The 17124-nt window shown below is 46.0% G+C and overlaps 1 pseudogene; it reads left to right on the forward strand.

Annotated features, from left to right (window-relative positions):
- Positions 1-4881: 4881 nt before the first annotated feature.
- LOC149270109 (uncharacterized) lies at positions 4882-12638 on the forward strand (annotated as a pseudogene).
- The last annotated feature ends 4486 nt before the right edge of the window (positions 12639-17124 follow it).

Below are 17124 nucleotides of genomic sequence, written 5' to 3' on the forward strand. Positions count from 1 at the left end.
CTCAAATAGGAGCTACACTAGAGGGTTTGTCTGCCTTATTTGGGGGTCAGCGGCATATAAATGCCTTAATGAGAGAGGAGCTGGCTAGGCTGGTCAGCCTTCACAACACGGCCGAAGCGTTCTGCAACCGTTCGGTTAAAAACTGTGAGGTGCAGACCACGCCACTCAAAAAAGTAGGCGAAAATGTTAAGGCAGCGAGCATTAGTGCTACAGTAGGTAGCAACACTCCCAAGCGGTCGAGGGAAGTTGCCTCCGAACAGAGGAAAACTCCCTCAAAAAAGCCGAGGCCCAATAGAAGTGCAGCGAACCCAAAAGAATCAATGGCTCTACGGGCTACAGCTGAAACTTCAAACCAGGCCGCTCGACAGACAAACCAGAGCAGCTGGACAGTCGTTAAAGGGCGAAAGCCTATGCAAAAACGTCCCAGGACTGACGCGATTGCGATTTCAGGCGTAGGGGGTTGCAGCTATGCGGACATGCTTCGTGTAGTTAAAAGCGACCCAAATTTGAAGCATCTGAGCGGCGACGTTCAAGGCATTAGGAAGACAGCTAAGGGGGACCTTTTATTGCAACTGAGTAGGAAGCCGGAGCATAGCGCTGAGGCTCTGCACGAAGCTGTAGGCAAGGCCTTGGGAGACCGAGCGGTAGTTAAAACACTTACCGAATCGGCTCAAGTTGAGATTCGCGATCTAGATGAGTTAGCTCACTCCCCATTGAGGCTATCAAATCGCTTCGGCCAGCTTTTGGTGGACAGCAAAGAGCTACGGTTGCTCTTCCAATTGCGAAAGCTAAAACTCTGCTCGAGCTGTCCAAAATTAGAATAGGATGGGTAGTTTGCCGTATCCGAGCCGTGGAGCAGCCTAAACGCTGTTTCAAGTACCTCGATTACGGTCATATGGCAGCAAACTGCGGCAGCGACTGTGACTTAAAGAGCGCCTGTTGCAGGTGTGGAGAGATGGGTCACAGTGCCAAAGCAAGCACCAAGCCACCAAAATGTAGCCTCTGCATCCGGAAAGGTGAAAAGCAGACGGACCATTCAGCAGGCAGCTTCAAGTGCCCATCTTACCGTGAAGCTGCTCGTAAAATGAAATGTTAAGGTTTTTGCAGCTTAACTTAAATCATTGTGTTGCTGCCCAAGATCTTCTAGAGACCATTAGGGAAAAATGTATAGATGCAGCTTTTCTCAGTGAGCCTCACCACTGTAGAACCAGCTGCCCTAGGACATGGTCAACAGACGTTAATGGCAAAGCTGCGTTGTGGGTATGCGGCAACTCAACGAACGTACTTTCGAATGTTAAGTCATTCAATGGGTTCGTACGTGGTCGATATGGTAGCTTATGGCTTTACAGTTGCTATCTGGCCCCCAGTATGCAGCTCAGTGAATTCAAGACGGTGCTCGACGAGCTTGCCGAGGATGCTAGGGGTCGGAAGGCCATTATAGCTGGAGATTTTAACTCCTGGGCGCTAGAATGGGGTAGCCCCACAACAAATGCCAGAGGTCGTATCCTACTGGAGATCTTCGCGACACTAGATGTTGCACTGCTGAACAGTGGCCATGAGTACACCTTCAGTCGGGCGGGATACGGGTCTGTTATCGACATTACTTTTGTCACTTCATCCCTCTTTCGGGGAGCAACATGGAGCCATTGCGATAGCTTTACAGGCAGCGATCATACGGCACTTCTGTTCACAATAGGTGAGCCACCTGCCAGGGCGTCAACATTGTGGAGGGAGTCGATCGGCTAGATACTTTTGATCCCGCGGTCTTTTCAGAGGCCATTCAGTCTCTGGGTACAATTGGTAATGCTGAGGCCAGAGCATGCCAAATGGTAGCCCAAATACAGAGTGCCTGCAATAGCAGCATGTTACGTCGCAAGCAGTTCACGCGACAACATGAGCCTACGTATTGGTGGAATACGCAAATAGGTGATATTCGTCGCAAATGCATCCAGGCGAGAAGAAGCTACCAACGGGCTCGCGGTAGGTCAACGTTTTTTGAGAAACAGTTAGCTTACCAGGCAGCTAGAAGACAGCTGAAGAAGGCCATTCGGGCAAGCAAAAGAGAATGTTTTTTACAGTTGTGCGACTCAGCCGAATATGACCCTTGGGGCAGGGCATATAAGATAGTAGTTAAAAGACTATACGCAGGTAGACAGGTGCAGCCTACGGATCGTCTGGAGCTTAAATCGATTGTGGAAACACTCTTTCCAGAAAGTTTAAGCTCCATTCACGCCCCTGAGTCCGAGTCTGCTGATCAGGGCTCAACGAGCACTGAAGTTGTTTTAGTTACAGAGGAAGAAATATCAGTAGTTCTCCGAGGTCTTAGAACCAACACAGCTCCAGGGCCGGACGGGATCCCAAATCGTGCGCTAAAGCTAGCCCTCGCCTTGCACCCAAGTACGTTCGCCGAATTATTTAATGAATGCCTGATCCAAGAGACGTTCCCGGCAAAATGGAAAGCCCAGAATCTGGTATTGCTACCCAAGGCTGGCAAACCACCAGATGAGCCATCTTCGTACAGACCGATCTGTCTCTTAGACACCATGGGAAAGGTGTTTGAGAAACTGATCTGCTCTAGGCTGGAGACTGCGATTGCAAGCGCCGGAGGCCTGTCACCAAACCAATTTGGATTCCGGAAGGCCCGGGTGCGAGCTTGACTGAATGGCACTTAATACTTTTAATTTTCTTTGTTTCTTCTTAAATAGTCTCAAATACATATACGCAAATACATACATACATATGTATATATAATTATATATGTAAGCCTGCACGCGCTCATTTGTATGTGTGTATGTATGTACACATAAATGCGTGCTCTAGAATATTCTAAGAATCCCGTTGCGATTGATTTGTCTTTGCATTGTTTTTGAATTTCCAGCCGCTACACTGGCTTTTCTTTGCTATGCGGCGTCATAACAATAATGTGATTTCGTTTTAACTACTCTTGATCGAAACGACGCGGTGGTGCTGTAGGCTGAAGCGCCGACGATCTTTATTTTAGCTATTTTGACAAACATGCTGTTTGGGTTGTGTGCGAGTTCAAATCCCGCTGAAAACACTTTTTTGTAAATTGCAAATTTTTGTTATTTTAGCTTTTTTATATTTTATTAATTTTATAAAAATGTTTCCTTCCGTGCTATCAATGCCTATTAAGCCTACAATGTGTACATATACATAAATAGATGGCTGACGCATATAAATGTCGCAATTCGGGCACTGTAAATGCCGATTGCCACGCCCCTAGTGGCCGTAGACTCCTCAATTTTAGCCAGTTTTTAGAACGAGCAACCGGTTACCTAAATGCAAAATTTGAATTCTTACGCTCAGAAAATGTGAAAATTACAGGGTATTTTTCGATATGCCACGCCGCTAAAGAGGCTTAAAAATTATTTTTGGAGCATCGATAGAGGAGGCCACCAGTAACTTAACTATCCAAATTTGAAGCTTCTAGCTCTTAAACTGTAGGAGATACAAACTTTTGCGGTTTGCCACGCCCCCTATGGGCGAACATATATCTACCATAGCTCGTTGGACGTGGGTGGTCTCTAGCATCAATAGTGCCTAAAGTATAGCAGAATTTGAAAAATCACTATATCTTCAGGTCCAATTTGCCACGCCCCTAGTGGGCGTAGATATATAATTTTTTCACCTATCTTCATATAATTAAAACATCAGCTTACATGCAAAATTTCAGCATTCTAGGTTTTTAACTTTAGGAGATAAAGTGTTCGGCGCATCAGCTAATAATTGCTCTTAATAGTTAAATAAGCTTCTCTTAAGTTAATCTCTTGCCTTTGTCATTCTCATTCGCTGTTAGCGCACTCTTGCACATAACAAAGCATAACACACATACATATGTAAATTTCATCCGCTCTGTTAATTGCATACTCCTCTTTATTTATATTCTTTTAAACTCTGTACAAAAACGGTCTTCATTCGCGCAACACTTACATATTTTGTCTCGAATCTAATTAACTCCGCCTAAACAGTGTCCACAGACTCGGCATTAAATTAATAAATAACAAGTAAGAAAGCTCTAGTCGAGACTGCTCGACTACGAGATCCCCTGAACCCTTGGAGCAATAGATATTTCAATAATTTTTCGCGTCTTTCAGCTTACATGAGAAACACGACACGAACTGCGAACTGCGACACACACACACACACACATGCATACACACACAAACGCATACACACACACACATACACACATACACAAACAATTACATGCATATACACACACAAGCATAAACACGCATGGGCGGCAGTGAGCGCTTACTATGAGAACTTAATTGCTTAATAACTTTTTTTGTGGACATACGATCTTCATGAAACTTTCAGATTATGATTATAACATGTATATGCATGTAATTGCCAAAGCACAAGTCTCTAGTATTTGAAATACGCTTTTTACAATAGTGAGGGTGAGGTGGTGAATTTAAAGGTGGGGGGTAAATTTTAACAAAAACCGAAATTGTATAAATTGCATAAAAGCATACATTAAAAATTTGGAGACTCTAGCAATAAAGGTGTAGAATATATAATTTTATAACTGGTTTTCGATAAGGTTTTTTATCGATAAAAAAGATTGGGATGAGTTATCGATTTTTAATGATAAACTTGATATGCGCGCTGTAATTACGGACATTTTAAAAAAAATTTGAAGTCTCTAGCTCTTATATCTTCTGAAATCGACGCGTTCATACATACGGACAGACGGACAGACGGACGGACGGACAGACGGACAGACGGACAGACAGACGGACAGGGCCAAATCGACTCAGCTCGTCGCCCTGATCAAGAATATATATACTTTGTGGGGTCTGCCACGCCTCCTTCTGCCTGTTACATACATTTCAACAAAACCATTATACCCTGATTTCCCATTTTCAATGGGTTCAGGGTATAAAAATTTTAATGGAGGGTTTAATTAATAACCAAACCACGCTTGGTGAGGAGATCCAAGCTCTAATTAGGCACTATAAAAAAGATCAGGAACGGAAGTCAAATGCAACATATTTCCATAATAAGGCTGCTCATTTAAATCAGCTCTGGACTGCTTTCCATTAAGGAAATGAAAAAATAAGGAATCTAATGGCAGAAAATCCTGTGGAGAATTCTTATGTTAGGGAAAGTCACTTCTCAAAGATCAAGGACATTGTAATTAAATATCAGGAGGAATTTTCCAAAAATTTGAACGAGCTAAGCCCTCCAGATACAGCACGTCCGGACTTGATACCCCTCCAAAGCCATCAAACCGCGTTACTAGCAGCGCTACAAAGAATGATTGGTCAGATAACACAAGAGTCACAGGCCCGATTCAGGCCCTTGTAAAAGAATATTCAGACTGTTCGAAGATCCAATAGCTCTTGGATACAACATGGAAAATTATTTGAATGCAGAGGCAGCCATATTCCAACTTCAATCCACACCTATTGATGTGAAGCCATGAATTAATGCTGCAGCTGCCCAAACTCAAGTACAGCTACCAAAGGTATTTATACCACAATTCGACGGATGCTATTTAAAATGGCAACCATTTCATAATTTATTCACTAAAATGATTCATGAGTCAACATTGCCAACAGTACAAAAAATGTGGTACTTACTCGCTGGAGGTGCTGAAAGACTGGTTAGACACTTGGATCTAACAGAGTCCAACTATGAAACTGCCTGGACGATGCTGAAGGACCGTTTTGACAACAAGCGAGTCCTGACTACAACGACTCTACACAAACTTTTGGATCAACCGCCAGTGACAAACGATGCATCATCAATAAAGAGTTTCTACGACATTATTCAAGAAACGTTAGCTACGTTGAGAAACGGCGGCATAGAAGTCAACAATTGGGATCCACTTTTGCTAGTGCCACTGGCAAGAAAATTGGATAGGACTACTCATGTACTGTATGAGCAATCCATTAAGGACACATGGAAACTACAACCCATCAAGGAATTCTTAGCCTTCTCAGAACAAAGATTCTTGGCACTGGAAGCTATAGGAGGGAAACAATACATCCCTAAAGAAAAGCAAAGGATATGCGCGTCTGCCTCAACAGAAAAGAGTAAAGGCTGTCAATTCTGTGATTCAGCAGAACATAGAATTTATCGATGTGACAAGTTCGCGTCAAATTCTGGAGACGCACGTTTAAAATGGGCACTAAACCAAAAACTGTGCCTAAACTGTCTGCGGCCCAATCATATGGCAAAATCATGCTTCCTACGCAACTGCATGAACTGCAACAAAAAACATAACACGTTGCTACACCTGGAGAACAAAGATGACGTCAAAATAACTGCCGCAGCACATAGTACAATAAATAATTATGTGCTACTCGCCACTGCTCGAGTCGAAGTGCATGGAAACAACGACCAATATGGAAGTTTCAGAGCACTCCTGGATTCAGGCTCTCAGATAAACATGATCTCTGAAAGAGCTGTAAAAACATTATCACTTGCAGTCAAAAACCATGCAGTCAACCATGCGAATCGAAGGCATTGGAGGAAACCCAAGTTCAATGAAATCCAGGGTCAATGTTTAATAGACAACATAACTTGGGTACCAAGCAACTACCACTGGCGGACCCAACCTTTGCGAAACCTGGAAAGATTGACTTACTACTCGGAGTCGAACATTATTTCGAGCTCATACCACCGGAGCAAATCAAAAGGAGCCCAAAATTACCTATGATGCCAAATTCTAAACTAGGCTGGATAATAGTTGGAAGAGTTAACAGATAAACTTCGACAGTCGCCACATGCTCTGTAGCAACTACAACTGATGACCCAACTAATCTATTGGAACGATTTTGGAAACTGGATAATCTGGAAACAACACAGCCCTCTCGGACACCAGCAGAGTCACACTGTGAAACACATTTTAAAGAGAATATACAAAGGGCAGTTGACGGAAAATTGATAGTAAAATTACCTTATTCTGAAGATTTTTCAGAACTGGGAGAGTCCCGGGAGTTAGCTATAAGGCGTTTCTTAGCATTGGAAAAAATACTGTGCCGTGATCCACACCTACAAGGCAACTACGTGGAATTCATGAAGGATTACGAAAAACTCGGCCGCATGAAGGAAGTAACACCGCAGATGGTTCCGAAATCGCATTATTTCATTCCGCATCACTGTGTGTTGAAGCCAGATAGCAGTACCACAAAACTACGAGTTGTGTTTGACGCTTCTGCTAAATCAGCGTCAGGCAGGGCCCTAAATGATATACTGTACGCTGGGCCTACGGTACAAAGTGAATTATTTTCAATTCTATTGCGTTTTAGAACTCATAAATATGATTTTACTGCGGACATTGAAAAGATGAATCGTCAAATATGGATGAATCCGGCAGATCAGTTTCACCAGATGATTGTCTGGAGAAACTCACCTCAGGAACAGCTTAAGTACTACCGACTAAAAACTGTCACATACGGCACAACATCAGCACCATTTTTAACGACCAAATGTTTGCAGCATTTAGCAAATTCAAGCAAGGATCAATATCCAGTCGGAGCAAAGGCAGTACTACCGACTAAAAACTGTCACATATGGCACAACATCAGCACCATTTTTAACGACCAAATGTTTGCAGCATTTAGCAAATTCAAGCAAGGATCAATATCCAGTCGGAGCAAAGGCAGTGACTTTTATGTTGATGACTGCTTAACGGGAGCAGACTCAATAACGGAAGCCATAAGACTTTGAGATGAAGTCAACAAAATACTTCTACCAGCAGGATTAGGGCTTCGAAAATGGTGTGCTAACCATGACCAGATTCTCGCGGGAATCCCTAAGGAAGACACAACACAAATGATGAAATTGGATAATACGGAAGACAACAGTATTAAAACATTTGGCCTTACATTGAGTCCGAAATCTGACAGCCTTCATGGACGAGCTGAAGCGGCAAAAGCAACGAAAATCACAAAAAGAGTGGTATGCTCTGAATTAGCAAAAATATTTGACCCTCTAGGAATCTTTGCCCCAGTTGTGATAAGGGCAAAAATATTTATGCAACAACTATGGGAATCAAAAATTGGATGGGACGAGGAGTTATCGCCCAGCCTTCAACAAGATTGGAAAATATACCGAGACGATCTTAACAAGCTAAAGATTCCTCGACACATGTTTGACGGAAAAATTCCAGTAGCAAGGGAAATACATACCTTCGTTGATGCCTCGGAAAAAGCATATGGAGCTGCAACGTACATTCGGGTGACATACAAAGACAAGGGAATAACTGTACGCTTGTTATGTGCGAAATCTAAGGTAGCACCATTATCAAGGCAATCACTGCCTCGTCTGGAACTCTGTGCAGCACTATTAGGAGCGGAACTTACTGCTCGAGTACGAAAGGACCTTAATATGAAGATTAGCTGCAATCCAGCATATTTATGGACAGATTCAAGAATTGTACTATCATGAAAAAATTCACAATCATCAAGTTTGGAAACTTTTGTCGCAAATAGAGTTGCAAAAATCCTGGAATTGACTATAGCAACTCAGTGGCGTCATGTCTCCTCACAAAACAACGCTGCAGATATACTGTCACGAGGAACATTAGCAAAGAATCTGGATTCAACGACCTTGTGGCTACACGGGCCATTATTCCTTCATGGATCACCATCAAAATGGCCAGAGCCGTTCGTCAAAATGCCCAGCGCTAACGACTCATTGGGGCAAAAGGGAAACCCAAGGGCTGTAGCAGCTCTTGTCGCAAAAACATGTGATGTAATCTATTCCATCAATCACAATAATTCTTTCCGAAGACTACAACGCATTATAGCATATATAATGCGGCTACGACACCCACACAAAAATCGTAATACACTCACACATGAGGAGTTGGAGTTGGAGTTGGAACGTGCCAGGATTGTTATATTACGCAAGATCCAACAGGTAGACTTCCCTCAGGAGTTGACGAACCTAACAAAACATGGCGTAGTAGACAGCAAAAGCAACCTCAAATCTATGACACCGTTTCTAGACAAGGATAACATCATACGAGTGGACGGTAGGATCAAAAAATCAGCTCTATCATTTGATGAAAAACATCCGATATTGTTACCACACAATGACTCAATTGTCAAATCTCTGTTAGGAGAACTCCACATAGACAACATGCACTGTGGACCACAAGTACTACTTGCAATGTCAAGGCAAAATTACTGGATACTTAAAGGGAAAACATTAGCACGGAACATTACTCAAAACTGCGTCCGATGTACTCGAGCAAAACCAAAGATGTTTCAACAATTAATGGGAAATCTATGGGAACTACGCGTCAGCCCAGCAAGACCATTTAAAAATGCTGGGGTCGATTACTGTGGTCCATTCTGGATTCATCAGAAAGTTCGAGGAAGGCGCCCAGACAAGGCTTACATCGCGATATTCTGCTGTTTTGCGACTAAGGCCATCCATATGGAAACAGTAAGTGATTTAACTACTGACAAATTCATTGCGGCCTTAAAGCGATTTATGGGACGTCGTGGAAAATGGCCAAACACTACACTGCGACAATGCTACAAACTTTGTGGGCGCAAACAACAAATTGAAAGAGCTAGAAGACGCAATCTACAGCGACAAGGCAAAAGACAGTATATTAGCCGAATGCCACAAAACAAATGTAAAATTCCACTTTATTCCTCCTCGAGCACCACACTTTCGCGAACTCTGGGAAGCAGCAGTTAAGTCAGCAAAACACTTACTGTTGAAAAATGTATCGACCGCTTCATTAACTTATGATGAACTTGAAACCGATGTCATTGAGATAGAGGCAATATTTAACTCTCGCCCAATAACTCCTATGTCAACCGATCCACATGATCTTGCTGCACTAACACCTGGACACTTTCTGAAAGACGCAGAAAGAGAAGACGGAAGGTCGCTTGGACAAAGATTAGAGTTAATTCAACATTTGAAGCATACGTTCTGGACTCGATGGTCACAAGCTCGCTGACAAGCTCAGAGGAGTGGGCGTGGTGCGTGCCACACGGCGGCGCATACGCTTTGCGGACGGCAGTTGCAGTCATGTGGACTCGCAGCTGGAGACGATGATCAACCTGGGGAATCAGCAAACCCAAAGGAATGCGATCCGAGAATTCCGCAGTCGAGCGGACAGTCAGAGGAGAAGCTGTCCGTGGCTGTGGCCAGTCTGGAGGCGGACCCAGAGACGCCAGCGGGGGCGAACATGGAGCAGCCAACGCCAATACACGAGGACCCAGAGGTGGACGCTTTCCTTAGGCATGAGCTAGAGAAGTTCCAGCGTATAAAAGGCACCACCAGCATCACGGAGCACCGGATCAGGATGCAGGACAACAGGCTCATTAAACAGCGCTACTTCCCCAAAAATGCAGGCGTAGATCAACCTGCAGGTGGATGAGCTGTTGGCCAAAGGTTGCATCGAGCCCTCGAAGAGCCCACATAGCGCGCCAATTGTAATTGTCCGCTAGAAGAATGGGAAGTGGCGGCTATATGTGGATTTTCGACAGCTGAACAGCAGATCGATTAAAGATGCATACCCTTTGCCGCGTGTGCATCATATTCTGGATCAGCTGCGAGAGGCGCGCTACATCAGCAGCCTGGATTTGAAAGATGGATATTGGCAGATGCCTATGGAGAAGGCCGGCAGACCACTGACGGCATTCACGTTGCCAGGAAAGGGACTGTTCCAGTGGAAGGTGATGCCATTTGGGCTTCATTCCACGCCGGCCACATTCCAGCGGGCGCTGGACCAGGTCATCGGCCCAGAGATGATGCCCCATGACTTCGCCTATCTGGACGACATCATCGTCATCGGCAGAACGCGGCAGGAGCACATAGACAACCTACGAGGGGTGTTCCGGCGACTGCGAGCAGCCAATTTGAAGATCAACATCTTCAAGAAGGAGCTGAAGTATCTGGGTCACAGAGGATGGCATTTGTACAGACCCAGAGAAAGTGGCCGCTATTGCCGAGCTGAAGCCGCCAACAAACGTAAAGGAGTTACGTGGCGTGGCGTCATGGTACCGCCGCTTCGTACCAGATTTTGCAGCCACAGTGCATCCGCTAAATGCACTGCTCAATAAGGGCACGGAGGCTGGCGTGCCCTGAATTCTCGAAGCCGTTTTGCTTGCAAACGGACGCAAGCAATTATGAGCTTGGGGCAATCCTGACGCACACCTCGGAGGAAGGAGTGCGCGTCATTTCATATGCCAGCTGGACACTGAAAAGTGCTGAAAAGAATTACTCAGCTACTGAAAAAGAGTGTCTGGCTATCATCTGGGGCATACGGAAGCTCAGGTCATACCTAGAAGGCTACAAATTTGTAGTGGTCACTGACCATATGGCTCTGAAGTGGCTCAATTCGATCGAGAGCCCAACGGGAAGGACTGCCAAATGGGCACTGGAGCTGCAGCAGTACGGCTGGGCGAGGAGGTGTGCCGTTGTTCAAAAGCAAGGAGATTCCAGCTGGGACAGGATGTCGCTGGCTAACCAAGTTTCGTCAGGACCTAAATAAGGCACCACTTAAGTTTCCAGACTATATGGAAGAGTCTGGAAACTTATATCGGCACATCCCGCATCAAGCCGGCCACGAGGATGTGGCCGCATGGAAGTTGTGCGTGCCGACGGACTGGCGCAAGCAAGTGCTGGAGGAGAATCACGACGCAGCCACCGCTGGCCACCTTGGGAGCCGAAAAACAATCGCTCGGGTGGCATCGAGGTATTACTGGGCTGGTATGTACAGAGATGTGAGGACAAACGTACAGCGCTGCGAAGTGTGTCAGCGATATAAGCCCAGACAGCTGCAAGCTGCTGGGCAAATGCTGACGCAGGTACCCGAAGAGCCATGGGCAACAGTATGTGCCGATTTTGTTGGCCCACTGCAGAGATCAAAGTACGGGAACACTATGATTTTGGTCTTCATCGACCGCTTCTCGAAATGGACGGAGATGGTGCCGCTACGGAGTGCGAATAGCGCGGCTCTCCAAAAAGCATTTCGAGAGCGGATCTTGGCACGGTTCGGCACGCCATAGGTGCTCATTACGGATAATGGTACCCTATCCACCAGTTGGGCATTCAAGGTGTTTCTAGAGGAGCTTGGATGTGCCACCAGCTGACAGCACCATACACACCTCAAGAGAATCCCACTGAGAGGGCCAACAGGACAGTGAAAACGATGATTGCGCAGTTCGCTGGAGGTTACCAGAGATGCTGGGATGACACATTGCCGGAGTTGAAGTTGGTGGTCAACAGCAGCGTGTCAGCATCTACAGGGTATTCGGCAGTCTTGATCACGCAAGGGCGAGAGCCAGGAGGCACAGAGCCCAGTAGAGAGAGCCAAAAAGATGCACGAGGTTTTCGAGATAGTGCGTCGGAGCCTGGAGAGAGCAGAACAGGATCAGGCGCGGCATTATAACCTACGGAGGCGGCAGTGGAAGCCGGCCGTAGATGACAAGGTGTGGGCAAAGGAGCGCCACTTGTCTAATGTCGCAGAGGGACTCGCAGCAAAACTGGCACCACGCTATGGAGGCCTATATATAGTGGCTAGTTTTGTGTCCCCAGTCATCTGCCGTATCAGGTCGGAGGCAGAGAAGCAGACCAGGACGGCGCATGTGCCGGATCTCAAGCCGTGGAGAGGAGACACGGGTGAGCAATAGAGCTGTTTTGTCTTTTTTTTTTTCTCAAATCAAAAAGAGGGAGTGAATACACAGCGAAGTGTATTGCTTCTCATTTAGAAAAAAAGAAGAAAAAAAGTCGGCAAAAATTTTGCTCAAAACTGCATAAAAAACATAAAAAAAACTGCAGTTGCCACTAGGAAAATTACGGTATTTGGGTGCGCAACAACAATTTGTTTGAACTGCGCGCGCACGACAGCAAGTAGTGTACAGTACTGCGCCGAAAAAATTAGCTGCCAGTGCATGCGCAATGCACAATGCACAGATACAACAATAAAGCAGTGCATGCGCAAGCAGCACTCATATATGGTACATGCGCAACAATAACGCGCGCAGCTGAAATTATGTATTTGTTCTAGCGAAAACAAGAAGCGGAAAACAACAACAAACCACATATGTTCCAGGCAGAATTGTGGCACACACACACATACAGCGAAGTGAGAGCAAGCAAGCGTAGGCGAGGGCAAGGGCCTACGTCGGCTGCTCAGCGATCGCTAGCGCACGAAGATGTCAAAGCGAGCGACATCTAAAACAGCCAACAACAAAAGCGACAGAGACATATATAACAGCCAACAACAAAACACACAGAAACATATAAAACAGCCAGCGGCAAAGAGATACATAAAACGGCCAACAACAATGCAACGCAGCAGAAGAGCTTGCATTTGGTTGTTCGGCCACCGAAGGGCTATGTATGCGTGCGCATGTGAAAAACGGTATCAGGACGATACCGTACCCTGCCATAAGGCAGGGAAGACTAGAGTGGGTCGATCAGAGGATCCGTTATGCTGCCGCCCAAGCAGCGGCGAGGCGGCAGCAGTAGGTATAAAATGGGAAGGCCAGCTTGGGCTCGAGCTATTTTACGAAAATAATGGAAAGTGGACGCAACGTTGCAGATCGTGTCGAACTGGGCATCGGCCGGGTACACCCTGCCGATCCTCGATTGCTGGCCAGCGACTACGCTGGTGCGGTAGGAGGAACAAGCCGGATGGACAGACCGGTGTCCAGCCGTCGTGCACGAGGAAGCAAAGTGCGGCTGCCGCCAGTGAGGTTGCCATTCCATCCGCGACGGCAGCAGAGGAGACGGCTGCACTTCATCGGCCTTACCTCGAGCTGGAACCGTCGTCCAGCGAGGAGGTGAACGCGGGCACGTGGTCGCCGGGCAGCTCGACCAGCGACAGAGAGGACGGGGGCAGATCGTGGTCACCGGGCAGCTCGACCAGCAACACGGAGGACGGGGGCAGACCATGGTCGCCCGTGGACTCGTCCGGTGTCGCGACGGCACCCATGCCGACGACAGCCTGGGAGAGGCTGGAGCAGGAGCGGTGGGACGAGACGTATGTACGCAACGGTCGTCCACCCACGCCTCACCGGGCGATGCCTAGCAGCGACGAGGAGGACAGGGAACCCATCGTTATCCTCGACAGCCCCTCACCACGAAGCCCACGGGGTTCACACTGAAAGAAATTCCAACACCGGAAAGGCCGCAGACGCCACATCAGGCGACGAGGCGTAGCGGCCTATTCAGCGTACCGACACCAAAGATTCGACACCGGTGTCCAGCCATGCGGCAGTGCATGGAAAGACTGCAGTACCCCACCGGAGCATCCTTAAGGGTCAATTGAGTGGCAGATATCAGCAGAGAGACGTCTCCAGCAGCGAGAGACAACATGCGCCAAATGCATGAAATGACCGTTGCCGTACGCGCGTGCGCCAATGCCACCGAGGGCTGCAAAACCGAGAGGCGAGTTTTGCAGCAGCGCGCAGCCTGAAAATCAAGAAATTTTGTAAAATTTGTGAAATTTTAAAAAAAGTACAACACCAATTATTTACCGGCAGAATACAGCATTGCCAGCGGTAAGTAGAAGGGCAGCTGACGTCGTTAACAGTGCGTTAACAGCGGCGATTAGCGCAAAATGGAGCACCGAGGGATGGAGCGACGCAAAACGGAGCGGCGGGCCCGAGGCGGGATGGTCTCGTGTTTTCCCGAGGAAAGAGGGGAGTGTGAGGAGCAATATAGGTGTGCACGTATGAATGTATATGAACGTACGTATTTGCTGTGCGTTTATATACATCTACGTGCATATACATGTTACTCCACACAGCGACGCGAATACTGTAGGAGCGACCCTCTCCACTGGAAAGGGGTCAGAGTCCGGATAGAGTCGGTCTCTTTCGTTCCTAAAGATTCAGCAAGGGGTTCGCGTCGCACGCACGAAGATCATCGGTGGCCGTTAGCCGAGGTACCGTTCGGCCCGGGTAGTAGTAGTGGACACTTTCACTCGCAGGGCGCCAACGTTAATTCGGCCAATGGGAGGCTGCCACGAAATTTGGCGGGAAAGTGACGTCACCCAGATCACGCCACTTTACCGTTTTTATAGACACGAGCGACAGAAAGGCCCCGCTCCAGAGCCGAACAGGTCCCGTTACCACCCGAAGCAGGACCTGTGGCTGGACTATAAAAGGCAACCGACGGCTCAATACGGGGAGTTAAAATCTGAGTTTTGGAGTTACGTGTAGAGAGTGTCAAAGCGAAACAGTAAAGTGAAAGTCAACGCGAGTGGCAGATCGAGACTTCCAGGACATCGTGGGAACAGCAAGGACATCGTATCAATCCTTGCAACGAATAAAGAGGCACGCAGGATCGTCAGCCAACAAGTACATTGGTGCATACCAGCAGCTTAAGCGAGGCCTGCACATCTGAGTAAGTTCACGTAGCCCTGCGCAAGAAAAGTGTTGTGAGTGAAACGAAACTAGTGTTGCACTGTGAGCGAGTGGAATAGTAGGAGAGGCCTGGCTGAGCGAACCGCCAGAGTCTACAGACCCAGATCCTGGCGTTTTCCGAATCGTTCCAGTGAAACTAGTGTGTTTTAGCACAACACCGGAGCCGGAGTGCGTTGAACCAGCACTCAATAGGTGTGCTCCTCTAAAGCGAATCAGCGAGCCATCGTAGATCTAAGTAACATGTAAATTTCAAACTTATTTAAGAAAATATACATTTACGCTATAAAACCTAAATCACAAGTGACTAATTAATATCGCAGGGGCTTCAACAAATAAATTTGTTGGCACGAATCCACAGTCAGCTGAAACTAGCCCAGCTTAGACTCGGGATAAACCGAAGGTTCGTTACAACATGCTCATAAACTTCTTTAATACAATTTATATGTTGAGCATAAACTTGTACATCAGAAGAGGTAGAGATGAGCATGTGATATATAATGAGCACGATGGGAGAGTTAATTTAACCCCTATAATCTCCGCATCATGAAGGGAAGAAAAGGTAAACAATTCAGAGAGGATAATAGATTTAACAGCAATTAACATCACACCCCCTCTGCGCAACGAACGATCGAGTCTATAAGTAGTGAAATTACCTGAAAGGATTTCACTATTATGAATATTATTACTTAGCCAGGTTTCAGTGAATGCAATAATATCATATTGTACACTGAAACTGTGCAAGAATAGATTTTTAAGTTTAGAATTTAAGCCACGTACATTTTGATAGATCAGAGACAGCTGATAAAAAGATTGTAAATTGTTTAATTTTGTATACCCTGATTTCCAATTTTCAATGGTTTTGTTAAATGTATGTAACAGGCAGAAGGAGGCGTGGCAGACCCCATAAAGTATATATGTTCTTGATCAGGGCGATGAGCTGAGTCGATTTAGCTCTGTCCGTCTGTCCGTCCGTCTGTCCGTCCGTCTGTCCGTATGTTTGAAATCGTCGATGTCAGAAGATATAAGAGCTAGAGACTTGAAATTTTTTTTCCTAGGTCCGTCTATAGCATGCGCATATCGAGTTTTGCCTTAAATATCGATAAATCGCCCCGTTCTTTTGATATCGATTAAAAACATTATCGAAAACCAGTAATAAAGTTATATCTCCTACATCTTTAAAGCTAGAGTCTCCAAATTTTTCATGTATACTTATATGCATTTTATACAATTTCGATTTTTGTCAAAAATTACCTCCCACCCCTAATTCACCCCCACAACATCACATTTGTAAAAGGCGTATTTAAAATACTAGGGACTTGTGCTTTGGCAAATACATGTATATCCATGTTATAATCATAATCTAGAAGTTTCATGAAGAAAGTACATTCACAAGAAAAGTTTTTGAACAATTAGGTTCCTATAGTAAGCCACCACTGCAACCAATGCGTGCGTGCGTATCTCTGCGTGTGTACGTGTGTGTGTGTGTATGATGTGTGTGTGTATATGTGCGTGTGTATGCTTGTGTGCGTATGCGTGTGTGTGTGTCTTGTGTAAATAGAAAGACATGAAAAATGATTGAAACAGCTATTGCTCGAAGGGTTCAGGGGATCTCATAGTCGGGCAGTCTCGACTACAGCTTTCCTGTTTTTATATTCGTTTATTTACAATCTTATTATATTACAAGTTGCAAGTTGTGTGGCGGCTAGGATAGCGCGCGATGCTTGTGGGATGGCCGTAAAGCATT

This window comes from Drosophila arizonae, chromosome 3 (genome assembly GCF_054131065.1).
Source record: "Drosophila arizonae isolate 15081-1271.41 chromosome 3, UAZ_ARI_1.0, whole genome shotgun sequence".
NCBI lineage: Eukaryota > Metazoa > Arthropoda > Insecta > Diptera > Drosophilidae > Drosophila > Drosophila arizonae.